At 47.8% G+C, this 6,296-nt stretch overlaps 1 non-coding gene across 1 annotated transcript; it reads right to left on the bottom strand.

The window, feature by feature from the left end:
* Positions 1-2,454: 2,454 nt before the first annotated feature.
* Positions 2,455-2,536, bottom strand: TRNAS-UGA (transfer RNA serine (anticodon UGA)). The gene has a single exon. It is a non-coding gene; the product is annotated as a tRNA-Ser (tRNA).
* Positions 2,537-6,296: the final 3,760 nt, after the last annotated feature.

The raw sequence follows: 6,296 nt of genomic DNA, 5'->3' as shown, positions 1-6,296 counted from the left end.
CTGTTTTTTATTAACCAAATGGCTTCACCCACTTGTTTGTTTGGCCCTGTGGAGTGTAGAATGCCAGCCCAGGGGATACTGAGGATGGGGGAGGACTCAAAAATGCCCCCTTCAATTATTCCCTCCCCTCCAGAGTGCAGGTCAGAATCTACAATCCTTTCTCCCCCACCAGCCGCTGTGCCAGGATGCCTCAAGTCCTGCGGATCCTTGACACCTGGGGAGGGAAAGAAGCAAGGTAGCCATTTTGTTAGAGGGCTTTCTCTTCCCTTGCCCTCTTCCCCAGTTCTTGTCACGCAAGCAACAAGCAGCAAAAGACCAGAAATCCGAAGTGCAGACAATGCGATGTTTCCTGGGGTTAGTTTCCAAGGAAGCATATTCTGAAGCCCTTCACACCACTGGGGCTTATCTCTATACACTGATAGACTCTGTTCCCCAGTGTTCCCTTCCCAGCTCCGACACTGCAAAGCGTTTACCCCGCGTCCCCCTTCCCGGCTCCGACGCTGCAGAGCCTTGCCTGTGTCTCTCTTCCCTGTTCCCATTCCCCCACTTCGCAAACATGATTCCAATTTCCACTTCCACTTCCTGTTTGACTCCAGATAATATGGTAATATTCTCAGCTATACCTTAACCAATCATTTTACTGAAATGTAATTAACCAATCCTAATATATTGTAAAATAATTCTCTAACCAATTATATCCCACTACACTAATGAACTTACACATAGCAAAATTAATTATACAACAGTCAGAAACAATTAGAGAACCAGACAGATTGACAACAGAAAAGTGGGGGCCATAAAGATAAAAGATATTGAAATGAGGGTTTCACAACCGCAACCATTGAGAAGGGATTTCTTGCCAGACAGGAGGCTCTCTTAAGATCTGTTTCTGTATCTGGTGGTGATGGGCACTATCAGGACAGGATCGTCTTCCTAACCGCCCAATACCACCGTATTTCAATGGGACGGGTTGGGGATGTGAGGATATGACTGTTCGCGTCCCAGTTTATGGCTGCCCCTGCAGTTTAGCCAAAGGCCTTAGCCTAAGAACCCAGCCTCAGACTCTCCTTGGCAGAGAAGGCCCGCACACAGGCAGACCGTGATTTTGATTCATTGTTTTGCACCCCGTAACTAGCTAAGTGATGAAAACACACAGTAAAAATACACTGTGATAAAAAAAAGCCTGTACTCTTAAAGTATAGGCTTTACAGGCGGGCCTGAATATCTCTATTCTAACAAGGATCGTTTGGGAAATTAGCCTTTGCTGACAAGGTTTGTCTCTGTTCCTATTTCACCTTCCGGTGTTATGCAGAGGGATCTTTGGCATATTTTTGCGAGCTTAATAACTATCTCCGAAACTTTATTTACTCAAACTTCAAAATTGGTGTCACCTGATTTTTGCATCGCCCTGTGAAAAAACAGCGGACACGTGGGGCTTTCTGCAGGGCGTCATGATGCTAAAGTTGGGGAATTCAATCGCTGTACTCGTGTGTGGGGGGGTGTTTCTCCACAGCTGACTCAGAGCTTCCAGCCTCGGGCTGCCCCTGCCACACTGCCAGGCACCCCGGGCTGTTAGCTGCACCCACTGTCCTTGCCAGGGGTCCCGGCTGAACCCTGCGGGTGACTCTGCAGGTGGAGAAGGTGCTGTGTAGCGATGTAGAGCAGGTGCAGGAAGGAGCCGGGGTCACTATTCAAATTCTGAATTGCACAATTTTCCAAAGTTGGGAGTGTCCAGAACCAATTCTAACGGGAAGGCGAATGCAGAGCAGTTACACTGAAGGGGCCCAGACCTGCAGTGGGGGCACAGTGGAAATTAATAATGGGCAGATCATTTGTTAAATTAGTCGTCACTGACAAGATTTGTCTCTGTTCTTATCTCACGTTATGGTGTTATTTAGAGGAATCGGTACATATTTTTACTGTAGTAATTAAACCCTTAACTTTATTTAATCAAGCCAAAAACTTTGCGTCACTTATTTTTTCTCTCTCCTAGCAGGAATGAATTGAATTTTGTGACATTCTGGAAAGTGCAGAGAGACTAACTGTGGGGAATTCAGTCTCTGTGTTTGTGAGCTGATGTTTTCCTCTCACAGTTCAGTGTCTGCATGGAAATCCTAAGAGGGATCTAAGGGCTGGTGTACGCTGGACACCTAACTGGCAGAGCTACGTGTCTCAGGGTGTGAAAAATCCACACCCCCAAACCAATACAGTTAAGCTGACCTAAGCCCTGGTTAGATAGAGCTAAATAGAAGGAAAAATTGTTCCGTCAATGTAACTATTACAGCAATGGGAAAACCCCTCCACTCGCTGTAGCAACTGTCTACTCCAAAGCGCTATCGCAGTGTCACAGCAGTGTTTTAAGAAGTGTAGACAACCTCAGAGTGAGACCAGATCTGGCTCCAGTTCACATGCTGCAGCACTAAGATTGCAGTAGTCATAACATTCTTGTGCTTCCATCGTTGGCAGGATTTGAACCTGCATGGGGTGACCCCAATGGAATTCAAGTCTATCACCTTAACCACTCGGCCACAACTACGTGATGTATGGCTATTTCACTACACTATGATTCAGTTCTCACGGAATTGTCACTTCAAATTGCTCAGATCCACTTCCCCAGCACAATCACGGCTGTGCATTAGTGTAAGTGTGTCCATGGCTGAACAGCAAGAATTCCTGCCCTTTTCCCTTCCAGCTGGAGCACGATGAGAGTGTGTTTGTGTTAACAACATTGCTGTAGATCATTGTTCATTCCCCAAATTGACAATTCAGACAGTCCCTTTCCTAGTCAAATCTCCAGCACATCATTCCAATAGCAGGGGGTCAGGATTTCTCTGGGGCATGGACATTTTTCAGGGGGTTGGTGCATGAACTCAGCCTTGCATGTTTCATGGACTAACAAGAGCAGCATAAAGAGCCGAGCCAATGTCTCCCTGTCAGGGATGCAGGTGGCCACATCCCCTCTGTCTGACCATTGCCATTGCAGGAGAGAAGGGTTCACTGGAGTTGAATGCCCTGGCTCAGAAAAGACACATAGGGAGGTTTTGCTGTTCATGAATCTTTGCAAAGGAAATTGTGTCTCTGTGTTTTCCCCAGTGACTCCTACATCCCACCCCCAACATCTTCTGCGTGAACGAGGATGGGTCATTCAGAAAATCATCTTGTTTGGACGTAAAGATGTGAAATGATGGGAAAATTGACCCTTCTTCCGAGTTTAAATTCTGTAACTTCTACATTGGACAATAATACTCAGCTCTTCACTGGCCGTATGAGGTCCGGGGCTGGGGAAGGAATGTGTTCGGAGACATGACTCAGCATGACAGACTCAGGGTTCTGAATCCAACCCAGCCAGCAAAGCACTGACACATGGAAAGGAGGTGTCCACAGATCCCATTCGCCACCACCGCGCAATGGGAGCTGATGTTCAGTTCCACCATGTCTCCGAAGTCCTTTCCGGAGTCACTGTCTCTTGAACATCCCATTGGGGCGGCTCACCCCTCACAGTGATATCCTGCTCCGGCTACAGATTGCATGGCAGCTCCACAGTCCAGATCCCCAGTGGGATTTAGTGGTCTGCCGTATGAGAGACAATAACTCCACCGGAGAACCACAAATGTTCAAACTATAAAAAAGTGACCTCTGCATTGTAGGCCACACTCACTGCTGGGGACCTACACTGGCATAGGGCTGACACTCAGAGGAGCTCTGCGCTTCTGGTCTACATGGAATTATTTGGGCATTAAATCTATCAGGATGAAGGGGTTCGAGTTACCTGTGCCCTGTTCCTTTAAGGCATTGGAGCAATGCTGGGGAGATTGAAGGAAAAGGACCTAGAGGTGACAGTGGACGAGAAGCTGGATATGAGTCAGCAGTGTGCCCTTGTTGCCAAGAAGGCCAATGGCATTTTGGGATGTATAAGTAGGGGCATAGCGAGCAGATCGAGGGACGTGATCATTCCCCTCTATTCGACATTGGTGAGGCCTCATCTGGAGTACTGTGTCCAGTTTTGGGCCCCACACTACAAGAAGGATGTGGATAAATTGGAGAGAGTCCAGCGAAGGGCAACAAAAATGATTAGGGGACTGGAACACATGACTTATGAGGAGAGGCTGAGGGAGCTGGGATTGTTTAGTCTGCAGAAGAGAAGAGTGAGGGGGGATTTGATAGCTGCTTTCAACTACCTGAAAGGGGGTTCCAAAGAGGATGACTCTAGACTGTTCTCAATGGTAGCAGATGACAGAACGAGGAGTAATGGTCTCAAGTTGCAGTGGGGGAGGTTTAGATTGGATATTAGGAAAAACTTTTTCACTAAGAGGGTGGTGAAACACTGGAATGCGTTACCTAGGGAGGTGGTAGAATCTCCTTCCTTAGAGGTTTTTAAGGTCAGGCTTGACAAAGCCCTGGCTGGGATGATTTAACTGGGAATTGGTCCTGCTTTGAGCAGGGGGTTGGACTAGATGACCTTCAGGGGTCCCTTCCAACCCTGATATTCTATGATTCTATGATTCTATGAAGGGCACAGAGCTGGGGAGCAGTGTGTGCTCCAAGGAAAGTTGTTGTGCTCTGGTGACACAGAGTGGGTGTGGAGGTTTTGTAAGCCGTGGGGTTTGTATGCAGATAAAGTTTACTAACCCACAGGTTCAAAGCTGTTCCTGCTCGGGCTACACAGGGCAGTCTTTGCTGAGAGTGTAGCTCAGTAGGTGAATATTTGCCTGGAGGACAATAGGTTCCTAGTTCAAATCCAAGTGCTTCCCTTTTTCAAAAGAAAATCAATTTCCAGACCTATCTCCAGTGTGTTCAGGAGTCCGCTGAATGGGGATGCTTGAAATGATTGTAAACACTCAGCAGTTCCCCTTGCGAATGTAGAAAACCCAGCAGAGCTGTCCAGCAGCTGAAATCCGCTCCAGTCCTCTCGTCTCCAAGAGGGACACTCTGTATTTGGGGCATGTGCGACACCTCTGGGACGGTGACAGGTGAAAAATGCTGGATTCCATGACAGCTGAGACCACAGGAGGGGAAGGTGAATGGCAGCACCGCACAGGGTCATAACACTCAGACCCGGGGCTTCACTGTCGCTACCCTTGTGTTTGCCCTCATTTATATCCTAAGAAACACACACTTCTCCCTCCCCCACACACTGTCACACCCAACCTTTTCCCCTGGAGCCCAACCCAACCCTGCCCTACCCCTGTCCCACACACACACCATGGGACACAGCCTCTCTGTGACTCACCCAGGTTGGGACTTGCCTCTGCATTGCCCCAACAGGGGAGCAGAGAGCCTGAAGGGCCACAGGAGACAGATGGAGATCGGCCGGAATAGAAAAGTCTTCCCTTCGCTTCTTCAGAGTCTCATTAACCTCACCCAGGAGAAGTTCCAGCACCGGGTGGGCTCAAAGCACCAACCTTCCCCTCAGCAGCGGAAGGTGGGAACCAGCTCGATCACACAGAAGGAGGCTCCCCACCTCTGTTGCTGCTGTCCTGCAGCCTTTCCTATGGATTTGTTTTAGGTAATGCAACCCCCTCGCCCCCCAGTCCATCCGTGGAATAATGAGACTCCAGTGAGGCAATGGTTTAGCCCACATTACCTAGAGAGCAGTGCTGTGTAGAGTGATGTTTACGTTACGAGTTCAAACCTCAACCGAAGCACCCACTTTCTTTAAGCGAGTGGCTTCTGCTAATCATTTTGCCCTGCGGAAAATACAATTGCAACCCAGCAGACACCGAGTTCCCTTCCTTTACTGAGTGCAAGGCAGATTCCACACATCTGCAAGGCTCCGCTCTCCACCCGCCACCTGTGTCAGGAGGGGTAAAGCCGAGACAAGAGCTCTGCCCATCCTGTGATTCTTCACCCCTTGACTCCTCCTCAATCTTTGATCCCCAAACCACCTTTGTGCACACTTTTGTTTTGTGTTCTTTGTTTATGAGTTGTTCTCTCTTGGGACTGACAGAGGCCAGACAGAAATCCATCTTCCTCATCCAAGTCTAAGATATTGCAGCCAGTATAGGTAAGCCAGGCAAGGCGGATTGCTTTATCTTTTGTTTTATGTGAATTTTCCCTGTGTTAAGATGGAGGCTTATTCCTGTTTTCTGTAACTTTAAGGTTTTGCCCAGAGGGGGATCCTCTGTGTTTTGAATCTGAATACCCTGTAAAGTATTTTCCATCCTGATTTTACAGAGATGATTTTTATCTTCCTTTTTTTTAAATAAAATCCTTCTTTTAAGAATCTGAGTGATTTTTCCATTGTTCCAAGATCCAGGGGTTTGGGTCTTTGATGATTTTGTAACCAATTGGTGAGG

Source organism: Lepidochelys kempii, chromosome 12 (genome assembly GCF_965140265.1).
Source record: "Lepidochelys kempii isolate rLepKem1 chromosome 12, rLepKem1.hap2, whole genome shotgun sequence".
NCBI classification, from domain to species: Eukaryota; Metazoa; Chordata; order Testudines; family Cheloniidae; genus Lepidochelys; species Lepidochelys kempii.
Note: the sequence above shows the minus strand (reverse complement) of the source record. Positions and strands in the feature narration are given on the sequence as shown.